This window comes from Aquila chrysaetos, chromosome 5, assembly GCF_900496995.4.
Source record: "Aquila chrysaetos chrysaetos chromosome 5, bAquChr1.4, whole genome shotgun sequence".
Lineage (NCBI taxonomy): Eukaryota > Metazoa > Chordata > Aves > Accipitriformes > Accipitridae > Aquila > Aquila chrysaetos.
Genome location: NC_044008.1, coordinates 66163015 through 66187112, shown reverse-complemented (window position 1 = coordinate 66187112; position 24098 = coordinate 66163015). Strand labels below are relative to the sequence as shown.

Here is a 24098-nt window from a genome sequence, read left to right as displayed (position 1 = left end):
TTTCAGAAATTAATTGATGTTCAAATTAAGATACTATTAAAAAAAAGGGGGGGGGGTTTATAAAAAGTTTATAAAAGTTAAGTGATATCTCTCTCTTTGGTCAATCTTCCACACAAATACAGTCCAATGATCAAATCTGTATACAAGCTGTAGTAATAATAATTTATGTTTGATACTTTTACCTACACAGCCACTGTGTGATTGACACTTAACTTTTTTGAAATATACATAAAAAGTCTTAAGCCTATTCAAAGGTGCAGCCAGTCAATAGTATAGTACAGAATACCTATGTAAAAGTATTACATGATTTATGGACTGCCAGGAATATACATAAATATTAAAAAAAAAAAGAAAAAAGATTCTGCATTCAAAGTTATTAGAATCCTAGTTATATAGGCTTAATAATAACACTGAACGTGTTCACTTTCATACATAGGCTGGGCTGAAAGCCCAGAAGGTTAACCAAGACATAAATGTTATTAATGAAAAGCTGATGTTTGCTTTTTGTTTTACCTTTTTATGCAGATTGAAAAGAAAAACTGTTCATTAAAATATTTATGGTATATTTTAATACTTTCTAAAGCATACCTAAATCTCGAGGGACACAATGCATGAATCTCTCATACAAATCCCTGCTCCCCACTTCCCTACATCCCAACACTTCCAGTTCTCACAATGTAACCAGACAACAGTAATGAGAGGAAAGTTGAGAGAGCAGTAGTGCTGGGAGAAAAAAGTTGAATTTGTTTGAACTGCTGTAACGAACTCCCTTGTCCCTCACAGTTTATTACATTCTCAGTGCTTTTCACCAGGCCATTCCCTTTAAGAAAAACATTGACAGTCCTCTGTATAGCTATTTGACCATTATACCAAAACATAAAATTCTATACAAATAGTATTCCCTATGTCATATAAAATTTTAATATCGAGTCTCTGCACTGTTGGATGTGAAACCACCATCTGAAATGATTAAGAGGGTGTGTATTAAAATGGCATCACCTCCTCCTGACATCTCTGGCTACAACAGAGTGCCACAAAGAATGAAATGCAGGGTAAAGACTGCTTATATCAGGCTGCACTCCAGCTAACTTTTTTTTTTTCCCCTTTAAATCTGCTGCTGAAAGGAAATCTGTTTACAAATTTCTAAAGGTAAATACATTAACTTTGGGTTTATAGTCTATATGTACTGAATTAGCTGTGGTTTTGCTTTATTTGAGCTAGCCCATGCCAGCCTCATTGTGCTGGATAATTGAGAGCCGACTACACTGCTGAATATCTCTTATTCGTAGTTGAATGCTCCTAGTAAAACCCAATAGCAAGCACCATTATTCTAGTCTTTTTCAGAGCTTTTATCTACTAATGACGATGAATTAACCTACTGCTGAAACCAAAAGAATAGATGCTGCAAAGGGAATAGCCTGTATGATTTTAGCATGTCTTACATCTTTTTTTCTTGTTTGTAAGCTGCTAAAAGTGGTCTTTGTAACATCCGTGCCTTAACAAGTCTCTCTAATTTTTGGAGAGTTTCCAGTATTGAAAGAGTCAAGTATTTACAATGGAAGAATTACTCCATCCGGTAAAATAAAGCATTCTGTACCAAGAGGTTGTCTACTTGGCTTGCTGTTTATGCTGAGCTTTTACCACAAAAGAAAAAAAACAATCTGCTTAAAGTCATATTAGCAGATACTAAATTGTGATTAGAACAAACAAAGAAATCTGCTAAGAAGCAACACTGACCAATGCTCATGTAATAAGTCTCAAAAATGATCTTTCCATTTGACTTTTGGATATGTCATTTAGTATTTTCGCAGGATGAAGACTGAATAGGTCTTTTACATATTGAGACAGTACCCAAATGAGGTAACATAACTAAAATATTCTAAGTTATTACAACAAAATATATATTTACACAGCGATTTTTATCTCAAAGATCTATGAAAAACAAAAGATGACATAAATGTCCTTTCTGCAATGATAGGACAATTCTACTCTTACAAAGAGTTATAAAATCTGTAGTGTTCAGGAGACTATTTGAAAGTATTATTCATTTTCTGCCTATAAAAACATCAGCTAAGTTTGTGACTTATTAAATAACATTTAATAGATGACAACACTTACAGAATGAAGATAATCATGCAGCCCTGCAATGGTCTGGAAAATCCTCTTTTCTTTGGATTCACACTGTTAACCCTGAAGAACATCTCCTGCTTCACTAGTAAGGAGTGCCAGCTCTGTGGAAGTATATGCTGCTGTTTGGTAAAATGCTCAGCCATCTTCTCCTTTCCTACCCATCTTCTTGACAACTTCTCTTCCAACATCATCTCCCTACATGGTGTGCAGCAAAAAAAATAAGACTACCTTGCCTTTTAAAGTGGATAATGCTATGCCCACAGTTAACAAAGTAGTCAGTTTGCTTCTCTAAAATTTGCTCATAAACAGGAAAACAAATTCACATAAAAAGCAACACATGAAACTTTTCCACATACCACCTTCTAAAATTAATGTTCAGCTGGTATGTGAATAAACCTCCTGGCAAGTTTCAACTTCAGCGAATTTTAAAATACAGGTGTTTTGAGAGAGAAACATGAAATATTTTTGATTGTTCAGGTTTATCAAAAAGCATAACATATCCTACCTACTAATTCTCACTGATTCTCATTTTCAAATGAATGCTCATGTTATAAAAGTTGCATGCAACTTGGAAGTCGGGGGACATAGGAACCTCAGTTAAATGAAAGAAATACAAGCACCTTCTATACAAGCATAGAATTGTAGGTAAGGAGTTCATTTTTGGATTTGAAAAGTCCAGCTGTGTGCTAATGTACATGCAAAAGATCCACAGAAGAACTACTAAATATTCATGCAAACTTGCTGTATTTATTTCAATGCAAATGGTATTTCTTTTGTGTGGTTTTTTTTCCCATATAGACTTTTAACATATAGAGTAGGCAAAAAGAGAAAAATTAGATCAGATTTTAGACTACAGATTCTGATTATTTGATTAACAACTGCAATAGTAGAATGTTTTCTTTAGGAAATCAAAGCAAACTTTACCCTAAATCTCTCCCTTATGTCTTCCATCATATCACAAGTCTTTGGGGGGTATCAAAGCACCAAATGCATTCCAGTGCCCCGAGAGTGTTTGATTTGCATTCTGTATCACTTCAAAATTGTGAATGAGAGAACAAAGAAAGGACAGAAAATAAAAATTAGTTATTTAATTATTTTAGAAAAATAAATTTCACTGTTAGTGCAAGAAACAGTAACACAACATATTTCACAGGGGGAAAAATGAAACTCTTCTCAGAGTTTTGTTTTACATAAATGGCCTAATACTAGCCTTCTGCACACTGTTTCTAATCTTTTACCCCACAATACTCTTTCTCATAATGATATATACTAACGGAGGGGGAAAAAAAAAAACCAGTACCTTCGCAGAAGTTTCTACATACACGTGTATTTTTTGATAATGAAGGGGACCTAATATATGTCAAGAACCCAGTGATCTGTTACAACAGTTTGTTTTTCAACAGTGCAGAAGACAAAACCGGAAAGACCTCAACCAATCCTGAGAATACGCAGAAATAAAAATTAAGTGCCCACCAATTTGTAAAAGTCTGAGAAAAAACAGAGCTGAGAGCACTACAAAGCTCTTCCCTCCTATCTACATTCTCTTGTTTCAGCCTCCCTAATAACTTGTTGATGGGTTTATATGTGGGATTTGATTTTGTAGGTTCTTTCACTGCCTCCCAGCCAACAATCTAATTAACATTTTCTTTTATTTGTGACTGCTTACTCTGTAACCAAAACTCTCATAGCATGGGTAGTTTGAAAATCATATCATATCTCTGAAATTGGGCTCTAAGTATGCATCACTCCTGACATTTATTCTTATGTTAAGTTCTGTCTGAACTTGGCATTCCCCATCACTGGTTTAAATTAGTTACTATTCAGACAGTCAGTCATTCAAGCTACCCAGCACGTTAAAATATTTTCAAAGTCTCAAGAATTCAATGATAAGAAAGAAGGCAATAAATAGCTTAAGATCTTCCAAGTGGAGGCTGATATGAATTAGCTTCAGGGCATCTATGCTTCAATCAGAACAATACAAATCAACAATAAAGAGCAAGGATTAGGGCCCAGATTCATCCTAAATCAGAGATGTATAAACAAGCAGCCCAGGCAATATGGGTCCTCTCAACCATAGAGAATGTCTGCCATGGGGCAACTCAATTCATCTCTGTTGCCATCTCTAATGAATACAGTGGAGCTCCAAGAGAACGAGGCTTCTAAATTCAGTAGTTCAGGTAAGCACCTTTAAATGGGTGAATATCTGCCTAAGCCTCATGTATCCATACATTTCTATAATCAGACTATTATAATTATCCTCAAATTGATTAAATGAATTTCTGTAATAAAAAATAATCTCTAAAAAAACTGCTTCAGTATGCTACGTGAATCTGATAAGCAAAGCACAGCTAAAATGTTCAAAGAATTAAGAGGAAGTCAATTCTGCTACACATATGAAAAAGATTTTTTACGTTCTTTTTTAATACCTTTTTCTTATCCTGTCCTGCAGAAATTTACACCTAAAAGGACGCTAGACATGTACTATCTGGCACTCGGCATGTATCATTAATAAATAGTAATGGCATCGTAGAAACGTGGCAGCAAAAAGGGTCTTGCTATAGTTCCTAAGAAAAAATATTAATAACTATCTAAAGGAAGCCAATCAAGTCAGAAAAGAAAATGTTGATTTTTCAGCTGCCAGAAAGCTGAAAATCAGTGGAGGAAGTAGATGCTAGAATTGTACTTAATGTAATTTAAAATTTGAAAACAGAACAGCAGTTTTGGCTATACCGAAAACCAAACATGGTTATAGCACCAGCTGGGAAGAATCTACTAAGCAGCTCTTGTGATTTATATCTTTGAAAGCTTCATGGGTCACTCAACATAAACACCTTTGTTTGTCATACACATCCTGCTAAAAATGATTAAGATTTAAGTGAGGTTTCAAATGTCTGAATTACGAATTCTGAAAAAAGGTAGTGTAAAACACAAACGCATAACAATGTATCTTAGAAATACTGTATTTAAAAATATTTAATAAACCTATTTTTTCTGTCATTAATTTGTAAAATTTAGATAAAATCTTTGATAATTTTCCCAAAACTCCATTAAATTGATAACAAGAACTTTGGACATGCTACTTGTAAAAAAATAAGTTAAAACACAGCAATCCAAGATGAACTTTTAGCAAAGCTTTCTTTGTTCTAATAACCGTTGATGAAAATTATTATGAAGATTGGTCCAATCTTTTCTATAGTAAGGGAAGACACCAGTTTGGACACTCCTATAGGGAACAACAAATCTCTCTGCCAGCATGGATGGAGCGTTCAGTGTTACAAACTAAACAAATGAGGAGTTTCACTGCAACAAACTAGTCATGGTGACAAATATCTGTAACTTTGAAGCTCAAGCACAATGCCAGTGTAACAAAAAATTAAAGAGTAAGAGCATTAACCAGATCTCCCAGTAAGGCTTTATCCAACTTAGCTTTGTATTAAGCACAATCAATATATTAACAATACTTATTCCTATTTCTTATAAAATATTTACTACTCTTCATATCTGTTGCATTAAGACATTATAACTTCTAACTACTATTTTCACTCTAGATATCTACTGAAATCTATAAGAAATCAAGCTTCTAATTAAAAACATAAATGATTTCTAAACCTGAAGCTCTGAGTCCCTGTGCAAGATGCAAAAAAAGCACATTTCTAGAATTAAGGCACCGCTGCCCTGCAGTATCCCCCAGCACATTTAGAGTTCCTCTCAGCCAGCGCAGGCAATTCTGGCTGTTCTGAATCCACTTCAGAAACACTTACATCCTTCCCTGCATTGCATAAGAAACTCTGCAAATCTAACACTCTGGGAATTAGACTTCTGTGTTTGGTTTAATAATATCCAACATAAGCACTATAACCTCTTTTTGGAAGTGGGGATCTCTGCCCTTTTCAAAACTGCACACTTCTCAGGGAAATCCTATGTAAAATAAATTATAGAACCAGAAGGATCCACATACTGCAGTAACAGAGTCTAAGTTCCAAAATCAGCATAACCTCAGAAATTATGTTTTAAACCCTGATTCAGGAAACCATTGGTTTAGTAGCATATACATAGGCAAGCTGCATATGTTTAAATATTTAGCTAGGTTGAGATACTGATGAACAGCAATTTTTCACACATGCACGTGTTATTGTGCCCCAGCAAAATTCTTTGGAGATTGGAAGGAAAAAAAGGCAGCTTTTTAAAGAGAAAATGGATCCTGAAAAATATGCAATTAATCTATAAAAGCTATATTTATGTTGCAAAGGTTACCTACACCATCTCTACTAGCAACAAGTCTTCTTTTCTAATTTGAATTCAGTGAAAGAACTGCAAGTTGTGAACTTTCAAAAACAGCTGAAGCATTTTAGCCACACACCCAGTTTCATGATAATAAACATGTCCTTCCCCTTCAAAAAAAACTTCAAATACTGCCAAAAGACCATAAAACTAATGAGGTATAATACCTTCAGGACTTGTTATTCTGGCATACTTCAACCAACACCCTGTGAAAAATGACAGCAATGTTGGACCTATGAAATATAGCCTGGGTTAGTACAGTAACTAGTCACCAAGGTACCAGCCAAAGAAGAAAGAGGGAACTCCAACAGCAGTTCTCTGGACTCAAACCTCAAACTCAGCAACATCATTTCTAAATACACAAAAAATACTGACTGGCATGTCTTCCAACTTGTTAATGAAAATGAAAAGAAGACAACGACATCAGCTCTTTAAAGCTCATGGAACATGAAAAGACATCCTGTTCAGTTAAAACTTCAATTTATTTTCCTACTTCACTGAAATCTGAGAAAACTTAATTCTAAGAAGTAGAGAATATGGTGCTGTATGTTATTGCTGCTATTTGTTCTGTACAACTGCCACGGAGGACGAGGAAAGAAAATATCCTCCGGGCTGAGAAAAACCTCCCTTTAATAGAAGTACCAGAGGAAATGAGGGAAGTACACTTACTTTAATCCATACACATGCTTTAGCTGCTTCCCTGCACCAGGTGTGCCAAGTTTTTAGCATTGAAGCAAGTGTGACACTTCAAGCACTTTAATTTGAATTAGGTTGTTTATAAAAACCTCTTTCTTCCCTTCATTTCCAAAGGGAACTTCTCACATGTTTCATTCTATACAATGATACTATGTTTATACCAACTGCCACTTAGAAAAGACATAAAACAGGTTTATAAACAGTATCTGCAAAATGTAAAGTTAAAAAAAGGCACAAAGCGGCTGTACAGTGTTTTAAGTTAAATGGAAGATGTTTCTGTTTCCACTTATATCAGTGAAAATATACACTACCTTCGTTGACTTCAGCAGAATTACTGCATCCACTGCATAATTGGATGTAATGTTTATACCTTCTGATCCATAATACATTTCTGACATATCTACAAGATCCTCTGCAGGCAGACATAAGCTCTCTTGGAGAAAGGAGGTATGTTAGTTCAGGCATGGTGCCATGCCAGGCCTGGACAAAGGGCTTCCAATCAGATCAATGAGTCAGCAAAATTAATTCATCACTACTTTGACCTGGGATCATCACCATTGAATGTGTCAACATACCCTGAGCAGAAGGTGTTTCTGCTGATTTATGAGGCCTTCTAAAATGGCCTGTCCAAACACCAGGTCATTTGGACATCAAGAGTGTACCTGAAAGTTTTTAAGAGAGTATAAATATTTTAAAGCACAGCTACAATTAAAAACCTCCCATTTTCATACAAATAGAATAGAAGAATAGAATAGAATATTTCAGTTGGAAGGGACCTACAAGGATCATCGTACTCCAACTGCCTGACCAATTCAGGGCTGATCAAGTTAAAGCACGTTCTTAAGGGCATTGTCCAAATGCCTCTTAAATACTGACAGGCTCAGGGCATTGACCACCTGCCTAGGAAGCCTGTTCAAAAATAACAGACACTTTTATTTTATTGCCACCAAAAGGTAAGTGGACAAGTTTTACTCAGCCTCATCATATTACTTTTGATATTTCTGTGACAGGCTGGTCTTATTCTCAACTTCCAAGTTATAAAGTTTCCAACTTCCAAGCTATCAGTCCAGATAAATTTCTGCACGTCCCTTCCCTTAGCATTTGCCCTGCTAATTCCACTGGGCCCTGCTGGCCACCCCACCCCATCCCATCACCTTCTCTGAAGTGCCTGCTCCCACAGCAACCCTGCAGCAGGATTACCGATGGGATGGCAGCAGACGGTAGTTTGCCTTTCATGTCACTCAAATTCAAGTATTCCTTCTTATGCTCGAAATGATCATTAAACGAAGGAAGGGTGTGTCTTCCTGTTTTACTTTAGGGAACACAAAACAAACAAGCTCTCCTTTGAAGGAGAAGGATAGGAAAATAATATGGTCTTCAAAAAAACAAAACAAAAAAAGAATAAAAGAAAAAAAGGAGAAAACTTGAAACACAGCTGTTCTGTTCTTTGCATTCTGTTTAAATATTTTTCAGTCTAACAGTCAAACAGTTCAAAATAACATAATGCATATGCTGTACAAGAACTGTCAGACCTGGATTATCTCATTTCTGCTGCAACATGAGACCTAGCACCTCTTCACATGAGTTTAAATAAATAAATAAAGGAAACTTTTAAGTTCAATGCCATGACAAATGATTCAAACTTCATCCTTTCTTTTCCTAAATCTTAGAAAGCTAATTATATCTTTTGATAACAAAATGTTCACTGTAGCTCAGAGAAAATAGTGTATTTATGATCTCAGTATTTTTGCAGAAGTACACTAATAGAAACTATAACGTTATGGAATTAGTTAACTAATTTTTATTTAAAATAAAAAGATATGTACCTTGAGGGGTTAGTCTATCTTTTGAGCTACACAAGATTACAAGGATAGCTATCAGTGATTCAAATCAACTTATTCAAATTAAGAAATACCATGCTTTTTTCCTAAAAACGATGCATTTCCTAATGATGACACTTTACAGAAATTGCAAATTACTCTAGCTTCAGGAGTCGTTTACTAAAAATGAATCTCAATGTTTACTGTACTAAACTAAATATTGCAAGTCAGAAGTACTATGAAAGAAGAATGGGTACATAGAAACATGTTACTCTTGGACTGCTGTGTTTTAACAGATGTTATTTTCGCAGGGTGGCAACTTTAAAAATCTCGAATGAAGTTTTTTCAGTGATGAACACTGATACAAAGGTTTGCTTTTTAAGCATATTTCATGCATTTCATTTCTTCCCTTTATGAAAAAAGGTCTGGGTCAATGTTCTTTTTGTTTAAAACAAACCATGCATAGTTTTGAGAGCACCTTAGTCCTTCACTAATTTTTTCAGTCTTATCACCTGTTGTCACAATAGTCTTGTCTTTCTAAATTGTTCTAGACATAATTTATTTTCTTAACTTACTAAGAATAAGGTACGTAGTTTGTATTCTCCAATTCAACGTAATTTCTCATTAGCCAGCTGCAATCGGAAGATGTCCTTAGCATTGCAGCTGCTTCACAAATCCAACAATGATTTTAAACATCAATATTTAAAATAGCAACAGAATATAAAATCCAAAATCCATTCCATATTAAAAACCCTAATCTTGTGCAGGAATGTCCTTTATGTTCTAAATATTTCCATTTAGTTGAAATAAACCATTCTCTTGAAAAAACGTGAAACCAAGGCTTTTTCTAATGCAAGAGAAAACTAAGAACTTTTATGCTTTACATTTGAAGCTCTTCCTGACTGTGCAGTTTCAAAACCAGTTTCAGCCATTCCAGTCAATGCTGCACTGCTCCTAAATGAGCCCTTGGACTGCAAATGAACCCTGCAGCTTTAAAGAAATTGCAGAAACATAGAAATGTATTATACACTACTATGTGGGCCTGTACTATAATTCATTTTCAACAGTTGGAGCAAAGTATGAGCTTTTTACAGCATATTACTTTGCCATTGTTGTTGCTTTTCATAAACAAGATAAATTGTCCTGCAACACACTGGCCTGTGTCCTACAACTCCAAGGCAGTCCAGACCTTGTGTGGTGGGCTGACCTTGGCTGCCTGCCACGTGCCCACCAAGCCGCTCTCTCACTCCCTCTCCTCAGTAGGATGGGGAAGAAAATAAGATGAAAAACCTCATGGGTCAAGATAAAGGCAGTTTAATGGAAAAAAAAAAAAAAAAAAAAAAAAAAGGCAAAGGGTGTGCATGGAAGCAAATTTAAAAAAAAGACTGATTCTCTACTTCCCACCAGCAGGCAATGTCCAGCCGCTTCCCGGGAAGTGGGGCCTCAGCACACATAGTGGCTGCTTTGGAAGACACGCCCCCCTTCTCTTAGCTTTTATTGCTGAGCAGAAGTCATATGGTATGGAACATCCCTTTGGTCAGTTGGGGGCAACTGCCCTGGCTGTGTCCCCTCCCAACCTCCTGCCCACTCCCCAGCCTACTGGGGTGGGGGGGAAGTTGCAGTGACAGCCTTGATGCAGTGCAAGCACTGCTCAGCAATAGCCAAAAAACTGGTGCGTTATCAAAACCGTTACAGCTACAAATACAAAGCACAGCACTATATGGGCTGCTATGAGGAAAGTTAACTCCACCCCAGCCAGACCCAATATACCTTGATTTGCACTTAAAAAAAAAAAAAAGGGGGGGGGGGGGGGTGTGTGCATTCTGTCAGTAAAATCAAGCAATCTCCTTAAGCTGTTGTGCTTCTGAATATTTGCAAATATTTGAAGTTATTTTGTTAGTAGTTGATATCAGTGAGCAAAACCATGAGGTTTTTGAATGTTTATCTAAAAATGAAAAGCTTGGCTACATATTTAGCCTTCAGTTTAGAAGAGTAAATAGCTTCCCCTAAATTCAGCAGAAGACAGAACGTGGTGCTAAAATCTCAAATAAGTAACTCAAGATCTGGTGACAGATGACAAGTTTCAATCCTGTAAGGAAAAAATTCTTTACTTAAAAGAAAGGCTCTTGGAACTCAGAGATGATTTATGTTACCCTTGGGCATTTCTCTCTTGGTCTCAAAATAAAAAAGAAATTGTTAACACAATCTTCTGATCAAAGAGCGTCACTAGGAAACAGAATACAAATTTTTCTTTTTGTGTTTGAAAAGGTAAAACATCAGTGTCCTCTGAGGAAAAAGAAAAATAATCACAATTATAATTATGAAAGAAAGATTCAAAGATAAAGGAAGATTACAATTCAGGTCTGCTGCTAGATATGCTGTCAGCCTCCTATGCAGACATTCCACACTAGAAATGCCAGACACTGTTCAGGTGCAGACTGCTGAAATCTCTCTCAGATGACAATTTTAGTATCTAACCTGTATGCAACAAAACCAAACTATATTCAATTTTCAGTACGGAATAGGTAACCAAAACAGTACAAGGAGAGAGGAGGAGAGAAATGGAGGAGGGGGGGAAGGTGATGGAAATAAAAGCACTCTGCAGAAGACCTTTGGGCAGGACCCAAAAGCTGCAGATAGGACTGCAAGAACTTGCAGAAAAAACCTACAAGGCTGAAGAAATTGCTTACTTTTGCTTCCTTTATGCTTTATCTAGGAAAAAATCAGATTTTGCATGGGTAAAGAAACTAGACTATGACAAGAAGTATCTGCTGCTTTCATTAGCTTATCCCATAACAGAAACAACTCACAAGACCCCAAGTCTGCCTATCTACTCAACTCAAAAGAGGTGATGTTGTGTATAAGGCTAATACCTTTCAACATGTTCCAACACATCTCATAACTCCACAGTTGAGTCTCATTCACATGAAGTCATCTTAAAGAAAAACAAAAGTAACATGATATACCAGTTTATTTTATAAATGTCTGCATTTACAGACTAAAACATGTGGATTTGGTTTTAATTTAATCTACACAGTTTTATTAATGAGCTTCCCAAATGCATCCTAAATCACCCTACATCAAATAGATAGCTGTAAATTAATTTTAATATTTTCTCACTCATTGCTGAGCTGTAGAGGCTATTAGAATATACAATAAAAATCTCTTTTACAGATTTCATATGATAAACAGAACATGGAGAGAATCATTTCAATCATTACTCAAAAATTACTTCTTTTCCATTAACATTTACTTTTTTCTCTGAAAGTTTATGATTCACCAAAAGCAGAAACAACAGGTGAGTAAGGAAAACAGTCAAACAGTTTTTATTTGTCTTTTCATAAACATTGCCTCTCAATGGAATCTGCTTGAAGCTTAAGGTTTAGCCCAGTATGCAACACATACCTAGTAAAAGGAATTGAGATACCGGTCTGATAGAAAGAGTCGCAGTAGCAATTTACGAAGAGAACCCAGGGGATGCACTTGCATGGAACATATATTTGGCATATACCAAAATAAATCCAACCAAACATAAAGCTTGTTCACAGTTACGCCTCATTTCATATTTGAATATAGACCACATGTTTGAGGATTAAGCTGGTGAACACAATCTGTCTCTTCCAGGAAACAGTAATGTAACAATCAGGCTATAGAACTGTCAATTACTTCATATAGACCAGCTGTGCACGAAGCATGGTGTGCTCCAAAACACAGACCCTTATACAAGAAGATCTTCTGTAACAAGAGCCTCAAAACACACCCACGTGTAATTGAGCCAGTAGTCTTTCCACAGGAGAAAAAAAAAAAAAAAAACAAAACCCAAACAAACCCTACACACATTAATACTGCAAAGAGGACACCCACTACTTTTCAGAGTTCTCCCAGTCTGAGGTGGTCTTCAAATAGCCCTTTTTTCATTCAATACTTCATTTACTGGGAGTGTCTTTTTTTTATCATTTTGTATAGGAAAGAAACTAAAAAAGGGAAATTGCACTTGTACTTTTCCATCTACTTTATTGCTGCCCAAACTATGTTTCACCAGACAGCAAGCAGACCTCTATGAAGAAAATAGCCTGCCAAATTCTAGAATTACAGGTTAAAAAACAGACACGAGCCAAATGAGCAGCACAGGATCCATAAATCTCAAGCAACGCTAAATTGAACTGAGGCTTATTTTTCCTTTTGATCTCACTCAGCAGATTAACCAGGCTTTTCAAGCGATCAGTACCTAATACTTTGAAAAAAGACACACAGAAAAGCTGACAGATTTTTAAATTCATTTCTAATACTTGCGCTTTTTTTCCAACCCTTTTCAAGAGTTGATACTTGCACATGACTTTAGAGATATATAGAAAAGATGGATAGTAAATCCTGATAGGGAAAAAGGCCCCTATTACTTCTTGTCTTGCACTTCTAAGAAAGTAAACGTTAGTTATGAGTTGTGTTAATGACTTATGTTAATAAGTCATGTTTAATCATATATGTTTTGTAAAAAGCTTCCAGGCAATAACAGCTGAAGCAAAAGCCACAAGCTTGTTTATGTGGGTGCCTCTTTTTCCTTTAGAAGACAAACTTTATCTATAAGTAAATCAGGTTGTTAACTGAACTACAGAAATAAGTCAACGAAGTCTTACAGTTAGGAATCAGAATGAAGTGGAAGAAATAACCACTGGTACAATTCCGACAGTCACAACAGCCTTAAAGAAAACATGACTCACAAAGTTACTAAAAAAAAAAAATCTCTTTTAAATAATCAAAAGCTTATTTTTGGATACACACTGATTTTCATTATTTGAAGAGTTTCCCTGTAAAAACTTGTCTTATGTGACTGTGTTACGGGAGCAGGGTACAGTTCCTTCAATCTTTTTTAAAACTGTTCCTTCAATCTTTTTAAAAACTGTATAAAAAAAGTCTCCTGCAGTGGAGAATTCAATTTTGTCCTTCAAATCACCTGACTTACTAAAACAAACATGCATGAGGTTACATAAGCTTATGTGTAACATAACCTTATTCTGCATACAATAACCTTATTCTGCACATATAACCTTATTACATAACAAACATGCAACAGTAAAAGGGACACATTTTAGAAATGTCAGCCTAAATATAAAGATGTACATGATTTCGTGTAAGAATACACCTGCAAGACAGAATTGTTGAAATTCTGTTCCAAGCTGACACCACAAGACTTTTAAGTCTAAAGATCCGGTGCCCATGAGTAAATATTTTTACTTACAAGCAGTATTGCTGCCTATCAGGCAGGTGCTTATTTTTTTATTTTATAATAAATGCTACAGGAATACACTGATGACAGAAAAAGGCCATGATAAAAGCACATACCTCATGTTCCAAAATTATACTTTCTGTTTGCAGCATTTGTATTCATCTCCATATATTTCCAATCCTATGAAAAAAGTTTGTGATACTAGAATAGGGCCTAAAAAGAGACTTGGAATACTTTAATGAAGTATCACTTCAAGAAATGAGGTAAACATTATACTTCTACTATGAAACACTGACATGAACGGTTCAAATGCAATTCCACGCAGGTCAGAAGTATGCCTTCTCTCAGTAATCAATACAGAGTTAGAATTGTAGGCTCTAGACTTTGGCAGCTTCTCCATGTCACACTGTGGCAAGCATGATCTGAAAACTCTGAACATAATTCAGTATTGAGACAGGAAAACAGATTAGAAATGAAAATCTTGTTCAAAGTTGATACTTACGCCAGACCCACCAAGTTGCTTAGAGAAAGCTTTATACAGAGAGTTAAAGCTGCTTTGTTAGGCAGCTTTAGAAATATTTTGAGCTGTGGGAATTTCTCCCCAGTTCTCCCTTCTCCCCTCCCTTTTTTAAATAAGAACTTTTATGAACCAGTATTCAACTCCAAACTTCAGAAAGCATACAGGGCCATTGGGTCATGTGCATTACAATGCTTGATTCATCATGTATTTATATCGTAAATTATGTTTCACTATAAGAAAAATAATTCCCTGTCAAAATGAAAATGCTCAATTTTGACAGTTAATTTATATGCCTGACCAAAAAATAGACCCCAGCCAAAAAGCCTCATTAACTTAATTTTATCTAATGCATACCCATATGGAGGCAGAGAGGACAATTACAGATTCATAATTTTATTATCTGGATAAGAAGATTATTTTTTAATAGGTGAAGAATGGTCTTACACAGCTATAAACATATAAATTGTAAAGATACTGGACTACTAACCGCACTTGTATTGGTTACATCAATTTGGTTACATATTTTAGTAATCTTTTCGGTTTTTCCTCATGAAATCTAGGCTACTACCTTAGTAGTTTTAAGCTTCAAGCTATCTCAAATTTTCCCTTAGAAAATTTTTGTTTGGGAGAGAAATATTGTATATTACCAATTTTATTTTGTATTGTTCCCTTCCAAAATAATAGAAGATTTCTGGGGCCCTGCTCTCTCCAAAGCAGAGAAAAGTAATGTGTGAATAAATCAAGTTACATTTGCTGTGTATCTGTGAACGTAAATAAATCAGTGCTGTCAAGTTTCATTCAGTAACTATGGAACTTTCAAATATGCCCTTTTCCAAATGCAAATTATTTCTCAGCAAAAGACCTTATATGATTCTACAGTCTCATCATACTACAAACTATCTGAATTTCTGAGACATTGATGTTTACATTCATTTGCCCTCTTCCCCACCACCACCCGTGTCACCCCTTCCCCCATCCTCAGTGAGTCCTTGGCTTGAAACTTCAGTATCTAGTAAGACAGCCTATCCTGTCCCTAGGAAGAAAGGCCCCGTTTATAACCTTCTGGCTTTCAAAAATGCCACTATCAAAGAAAAGACAAGGAAGACTCAACCAACCAACAAAAACAAAAAGTAGAAAAAAAGGTGAGGGATTTTTAGAAAAATAAGGAGAGCCCAAAAAGTGACCAGAGCGCTAAGCTTCTACTCAGCAAAGTCTGTGAAAACTCTACTAATTCAGCTCAGTGGTCAAGAAGGATTTAAGGTGCAGAAACACTTTATCCACTCGTACTCTACTGGTACTTAAATCTTTCCAGATATTGCTTTGACCAGATACTTTTTCAGACTCTACACTTGGAGCTTTGCAAATCTTTGAAAATAGGCATGTGGAAACTGCTCACGGAGAGCACTGACTTCCGTTAGCAGAATAATCAGAATGATGGAAAGCAGACATCACACTGGAGTTTTATTTCTAATACATGGGCTGAAACATTAGGAGGCTTACTTATAGAAATCTGTTTACTAAGGTGAGAAAGTTATATTCTTGATTCACCATCTACTAGCATCTACTTTACTGTCTTCATGGAAGGAATTGCAACGAAGATCAATCACCCCTGAAGAAGCCAGTAGGAATACTTAAGCCATTTCAAATGCTAGGATCTCGTACCCCCTCTTTGTTAGCAGAAACTCTCCTGTTATGTACAGACTATACTATTGGCAGATGCTGCCAATATTTTGAGGCATTTTTTTTAACGTGTTTGTTTCTCTATATCACACTAGAAAAAAACCCTCATCGCTCAGGAAAATTATACATTAGTCCAGGTGTTTGCCATCCTTCTTGTTTCAAAATAACACACAAGAAAAATGTCCACATAGATATTTCCCCTCCCATACACTTGAAAATCAACTAGTAAGTCTGGATGCAAGTTCACAATGAACACAAAGCACAGAATTAGGGCAGCATTTGCTCTTAAAGCCACTCTTAACAAAAAGTGGCAACCAAGTCTTCATCACTCTCAAACTTAAACTATTCCAGATCAATGCATCTGGAATTAATACACCTGTATTAATACAGAGCACATCATAAAAAAACAGACCTTGAGTAACTGTTGGAACAAGGATAAATATAACTAGTTTTCTACTTTTTTTGAAGAATATTTTCCAATTTCTACATGTTCTAACTTTGGTCTTAGATGCAAACAATAGAGCTTCAGAATACCAGCACTTCCAAATAGCTTGAAAATATAAGTGTCACTGATATATTTCATTCAATGAAAATGACATTAACTGTCAACAAACCAAATACTATGAATGAATTAGAATTCCTTTTCTTCATTAAACTCTCCTAATCACACAATTACTGCTTGTTAGGACAAGTTCCCTACACAGTCCTTCTGTCAACAACAAATAATCAGCTTCACCCACCTGAAAATTCAGATAAACTATTTGAAATAATAATGGGGAGCCTGCATAAGTCCACTCTTTGTCTTCATTCAAGCATGTTCAAGCAAACAGAAAACACAGAGCAGATTCAATGAGATTGAACAGTGCACTCATCTGCTCAGTTATCTTTCTAAGACGCAGATATTTTGGGTTCATCTAGGCAGCTATACAGACCATTACCAGCTGAAAACATGATCCATTTTCATCCGACAACCTTTTAAGCTTGTCACAGAAATGTTAGCATTATTACATCCAGTTTAATCAGGAAGAAGAGACATGACCCCCTGGTCACGAATCTGGGAGACAGCCTAACTCAACCTCAGATACAACAGAAATCTACCAGCACTACTAACACATCCAAGTCATTTTCTTCCCTTGACCCCCTATGGCAGTTTACCACATTTTCTGATAGGCAGGTCCTTTGACCTGGGATTCACATACAATGAATCCTGAGCCATGGGTCTTGCCTTAATCCACCCTTAATTTTGTCTGTAATTCCCAAAAGAGGGAACCCTGAAAAACGAGGAAGTATTCTGTTCAACTTCTCTGCCACAGTATACGGGAAAGAAATCAGATTTGGCCCCACTGCCTTTCCCAACACAAACTGAAGAAGTTAACTCAAATTAAAAATTTCATGCATAGAGCGGAGTAATACATTTTCAAGAAGTTATTAGTGCTTTTAATACAGGATTACTGGATGTGGCATTGCAAGCTGTGATGCTATTAAAATAACTGTACGAATCCAGCAGGAAAAGAGCTTTGCTGGAAATCCTATGTAAGGACAAATTCCCTAGATTAAAGGATTTAAACAATGAGCTGTCAAACAAGGCTTCTAGGGGTATTTACAAGATGAATTACTATTTTAAAATCCATACAGAACTTTTTTGCACTGCCCAGTGAAAGCCAATATTGCCATTCATTCTAACATTCACGCTAACAGCCCAGTCAAGCTATGTCACATTAAAAACTGCAATGCTTAGTAGACCACGAACAAAGAGGTATCCTCCTTCTTATGGGAATGAGACATAAGAAGGACATTAGAATGCCCAACTGCCAGATTCTTAAGAACCCACTCGTATGCCATATATTTGTTGTGTAACTCAAACGATGCATATGTAATGTATATACGTACATGCAAAGATCTGAAAAATACCCAGTGCTTGCAGGTGCAACATTGCATCTGCTGCAGCCAGTTTTTATGTTTTTATCTTAACACTGGACTCAGTACTACTCTGGATACAAGTAGAAATGTAATTTGCTTTTGATTTTTGAAGAGCTCTAAAAGTTAGAAAAGCTCTAAGGAACTTTGATATGCACCCCTAACTTTTGTTCGAGCCTTTGAAGCTTACAGCAACATTTAATTGATGGATACATTTCCATCCAGTTCAGTAATTCAGAGGTTAAAGGGGCGAGACTGGAAGGAGGAGAGAGGCTTCAGCAACTTCTTGTCAGTATTGAATTGTAAATAAAGGTTTAAGCCACTCAAAATTCTACCTTTTGTGTGGATTTCATAAAGTCTCCACAGATATCAATTAGCATTATTCAAGGCCTACAGGTGTCTCAAATTCCTTAAATGCCCTGCTGATTTTAAAGTGCTTTTAAATGTATGCTTCTATAACCACTGTTATGCTTTCTAAACAAGCAAATTAAAATTCCATAGACTAGGAAGGCAAGGATTGTTTCAGTTCATTAGAGTTTGGTCCCCAACTTCCATTTTCCGAAAATCCATTTTGTTAGATAAGACTCAGTTTATATTGTATGAAATACTTCTCTTCATTTTTTCCAAATACTTACCTCAAATTAGCTCTACAAGTTCCCCAAGAAGCTTCTCTAAAGCATGCACTTTTATTTTTAATCAAGGGATACTAGTCTAATGGACAGCACATTGAACTTATAAATGTTCTACACTCCCTAACAAAGCTAACCTGAATTACAGTTTATTTTTTTAAGGGAGAAATCACAGTAATTGCTAGAATTTCCAGATCTAATTACTGATTCCCCAGCAAAGAGCAGTTAAATTCTCCTATGCCAAATAAGCATGAGGGTTATGAACTAGTAGGAAATACACAGAATAGATTAAAACTAATGTTAAGAGAATGTATTTGGATGACCTGTAAATAAAGCAGTGAAATGACTACAGATGACAATCTAGCAAAATACAGTTACATGGAAATGATCAATTTATATTTTGCAAGAAAATACATACTTCCTCTGCATCTGCAGCAATCCTTGCTATCAACTAATAAAGATACCTGTGATTTCAGAGGTGTTTTCTTCAAGCTTGCGAGTTAAAGATGAACAGAACCATAAACAAAACCCATAGGAAAATTTCTGAGTTGCAGCTAACATCAAGCTAGGATCAGTGCAAACTGAAAGAGGGGAAAAAAAAAAGGAAAAACATCTGTCTGGATAATCCCTTTGAAGTTTTTCAATAGACAAATGTCATGTAGGTTTCGTTTATAGCATAAGAATACTGTAAACTCAGAAGCATTATGACTGTGAACTGAATTTGCCCCAGCTACATCTGAAGAAGGGCTGATATTAACACACACCATTGTTAAAATGCTTTACTAAATGACTAGCTACTTAATGCAATGTCTCAGTTGTGAAAAAGCCTTAAACTCTCCTGTTGCTAAAACTGGAAGTAGACATTTGCCCTGATCACGAAGATTCTGTGTATATATCGTACTGCTTCTCCTGCTTTATGGACAGGATGCTCATATCCTCCTAGAATGCCCTTATAGAAATGTGACTATGAAAGTGAAGCTAGGCAAAACCAGCTGGCATTGCAGAAAAATCTCTTATCTAAGCAGTGGCTCAACTAAGATTTCTGTAACATAACAGGCTTTGTTCACCTACAAAGTATTTATAATATTTAAAAAAAAGACATTAAAAAACATTATCAGTTACTGTCTATACAAGACTGGGTATACAACACTGAGTATACAAGACCTATTCCCCTGTGTTCTTCTGAAACATACATACAGTTGCCAGTAATTTTTCCTGGTACTTTACCGTATAAACAGCCTGTTAGAAAAGTCACCATCACCAGCAATGCTCCTCCCCAGCTAAATCCCTCTTTCAGCTTTACCAGACTGTCTTTTTAAACAGGAACCCAAAACATATAGGTTTTCTTTTTTTTTTTTTTTTTTTTAAATAAGGTTGCTATCTTAGTTTAAACTTTTTTCATAAATACAACTTTTAAGTCTTCATGTGAAAATACTTCAAACATTGAGACTACCCTTCACCCAACTGCTCCACCCACAAATCAGTAAAACAATGCTAAAAGAAAAGCAGAACTTTCCATAAGTCATATTCATAAATGTATGAATCAAATATTTAATTTTCTTCATTATTTTTGCTTTAAAATAATGTGCATAGACAATAGTTCATATAAACTGCAATGATGGAGTGTAATTGTAACAAACTTGGTTTATTCTATTTCTTGATGTATATCTAGGGCAAGTGTAAGTTCTTCTGAAAACCACATTAAAGGGCAAGAGTGACTGGACTGGTGACATTTGAAAGGAAGACAATGTATTAAGGCAATGAAGAGATGCTAAGACAGTTTGATTACTCATCAAGATAAAGGGGAGTGAAATTTGGAGAAATAAATAACTTCTGTCAGATTGTTACCACTCTCCCTTTTGACCGAAAGTGCTGCACCACGAGTTCATCTGCACTGATCCATAGCCAAAAGGGGAGGAGGTGGCCCCATATTCCCCATGCCCACCATCCCTTCCTGGCCTCAGTCCATTCCCTCCCCTTGCATCGGTTTTGTCACTCCCTCAGCTATATGATGAACTGATTCAGCTTACTAAGCTGGCAAAAAAGGATACCAACAAATGAGAAAAAAAAGGAAGTGAGAGGAAGAGAGAGGGAGGAGCTTGGCTGAACTTTTTGGTGGCAGTAAGCCATGAGATCAGCTCTGCTGCATTATGTAGCTGCACCATGAATGTGAAGCTCTGCAAAACTGAGCTGACGTAACTGCACACCACTGTGGTTGTGAAGAAGATCTGCTGCTCCTTCCCTCCTGGCCACACATTCCCCACTATTTCCCTTGCTACAGCCCTGCTGTTTGTCTGAACCCTCAGCAAGTCAATTCAGCCTGCTAACCAAGCAAAAAAAAAAAAAAATTATTTTTCTCTCCTTATTTCCTACCTGACTGGCAAGCTAAATTGGCTCATTCAGGAGGAGTCAAGCACAAGAAATGGCTCAAGAGAGGGTGCTGGGGCTGCCCTGCTGTCAGTGGGGTTTTTTGGGTGACAATGAATTCTTAGACAAGCTCAGCAGCTCTTAAGGAACCTTAGGAAGCAACCCTTATACCAATCTAAGTTAACAACTGCCTTGCTTCTGCCTCCTCCTTCCATTGTGCCAGCATAGATGCTCCTCCACACCTTGATGAAGTAGTTCAGTATATCAAACAAACAGGAAAACTTTTTTCTTTTCTTTGTGAAGAGCTGAATTGGCTCATTAAGTCATCTAAACCCTTGTACCAGCAAGGAAATCGGTGGGATCATGTAGAAAGGAGAGAAAGAGGGTAGGATTTATGTAAACTAAAATGTCAAAGAACCACAGCTTAAAAATACAGTGAAGTGCATTTAAACACAGAAGCCAAGATTTTACTGAAATTAATCTGAAATAGGTATTCACTCTAAGACAAACTTTATGCTGAATGATGCTTTGTTAAAAAATAAAAATGCCACTGCTGTTTTGTTTAGACTAACAAAGGACAGAAATGAACACACACAACTTTGATTTACAATTCTGTGAAAATAAAATATAGTTTGTAATGTTTTCTGTCTATTACTTCCCGTATCACTGTTAACTAGAAGTCTTCTACACATTTACCTTTCTCATTTTCACAGCTTTTGCAGGTAACGCAACAGCATCTACAACACAACCATAAAGGACCTAATACAAAATGACCTGGAGACATGACAATGCTATTGTCTCTGTAGTATACACAGAGGTAACAGCCACTTACTTTCTGATAACATTAAATATTAACTGCTGTGTGTGAGCCATGACTTCTGAGAAGATGACTTCCACAGTAAGGACAGTTCTCAGTAGTTCTCTACAACCACAGTACTGCTTAATAACATGAAAAAATATTGTACATCAAAGCTGCATTTGGTTCAGCTGTAAACAGCAAAGGACTTGCTGATCACACATTTTTTATTTCAAATTTCCAAGTACAGCTGGATACTGGTGTTCTAAGTAAATAGGCTAATGTGGCAATTATACAATACTACAGCCCAGATCAGATTGATCATATTTCACTTTTAATCCCACATATAAAATCAACCAAGCAAGCAAGGTGGAGGTCTTCACTCTAATCCTAATTTTGCTTTTGCTATAGATGTCATCATAGTCTTCATTTCTCCTGAAAACAACGAGACAGGACTGCTTTGCAGAAACTAGAAATCTGGAAATGCTGCAATCATGAATGCTGGCTGAAAGATGTCACGAAAAACAACTGCAGGAATTTAGCCTGTTGTGCAGATGGGGGAAGGCAATGAAGAACAGAATACTCCCCTCTTGGACACCACCAGCAGAGTGGCATGGGAGTCCTTAAAGTATGAAAGATCTAATCTGTTCCTAATTCAGATACTTTTCCTTCAATGTGGAGGTCTTTCACAGAGGCTTGCATTTATTTCCATGGAAAGCCTGAAGCTCAGCAGAGTCTCTGGACTGGCAACCAAATGGGACGCATATTCAGCTGCAAAGACTCCTTTACCAGACTTCCCTGGAGTAAATCCATGGCAGATGTCTTTGAAGCTAACAAGGTTGGAATGAGGTTAGCCAGTGCTTCTCCTATGGCTAGGTTTGCTCTAGTTTCTTGCTTGAGCAAGTGATGAATCTTGAAGCTGAGACTCATTCAAAATTCAAAAGCAATTGCAATAGGACTTCTCTTGGCCATTTTCCAGACAGTACAAGCATCAAGAATGCAGATCTGAATGTAGAATATGATGTTCAGATTAAAGGATAAAAACAGAAGTCCTTCAGAAAAGGCTTCAAAATAGACAAGGGAAAACACTACTCAGATGGAAAAATCAAACAGCAGGTTTTTCTGACTCGGATGTGGGTGAGATATTCTTCAATGGCAACAGACAAACTCACACTTAAATGAAAGACAACAAGCAGTTACAGCTCACCTCTACAGATGTTGCAAAAGAAAAGCTTTCCAGTCCCTTAGGACAGGTAATGGACTTACTCAGTGTAAGACTGCACACCAGGATTCTATACCAAAGGACCTTTCTGTCAGACTGCTGGCTTACTTGCCAAAATAAACTAATTAGTAAAATAGTCCTTTAGAGGAGCTCAGTTCCAGCTTAAGAAAAGTTAATAGAAAACCCAACCATTTTTGTGCTCTGGTTTCAGCTATATTCAGAAGCATATTTGAAAGTAGTTTTGATTTTAGAGACTACAGTACATTGTAGCTTAAGGTTCAGAGAACAGACAGATGTGTTTCTACGACACTTAGGTGACGATGAGAAAGGTCTCAGAAATTCTAGATACCAGACATAGAATGAAGTAAGATTTTGAAAGACAGAGTTGTGATGTTTCTTCTATAAGCTTTTGCTTAACATGTTACAGAGGTGACTTTCCACACTCTTAATTATTCCAGGGCTTCACGTATCATCCAACCTATTCTTATACCTTTGCAAATGACTATGTCATATTGCCTTATGTAAGACACTGCTATTCATGTTCAGTGACTATAAATTCAGGCAAATAATCCAAACATTTCTGCCCAAATAGAGAGTAGCACATATAAACCTTTATATGGTCTTCATTGGTGTATATATGCCCGTTGCATTCCCCCCAAAATATTAAATCATGGCATGGTATCATGACAGACTTTTGTTTGTCCCAATGTTCTTGGAAACCAATGAGCCAGACTTGACAATGCTGATCTTTAATGATGGTTAAGTCCTTGAAAGAGCCACAAAAAAACCGGTATCAAGAACCTAAGAAATGGTTAA

At 36.3% G+C, this 24098-nt stretch overlaps 1 protein-coding gene across 10 annotated transcripts in view; it reads right to left on the bottom strand.

The window, feature by feature from the left end:
• The window catches only part of B3GNTL1 (UDP-GlcNAc:betaGal beta-1,3-N-acetylglucosaminyltransferase like 1), a 133439-nt gene that overhangs the window by 45124 nt on the left and 64217 nt on the right, over positions 1-24098 (bottom strand). Inside the window, exon 3 of one of the 10 annotated variants that reach the window (XM_030013168.2) lies at positions 11801-11862. The exons of 7 other annotated variants lie outside the window; for them this stretch is intronic. The gene's annotated coding sequence lies outside the window, so the exon portion shown is untranslated. Of the gene's footprint in view, positions 1-8261; positions 8283-11800; positions 11863-14267; positions 14287-24098 lie in introns of those variants that run through there. 2 more of the 10 variants (XM_030013166.2, XM_030013169.2) reach the window with 2 other exon arrangements.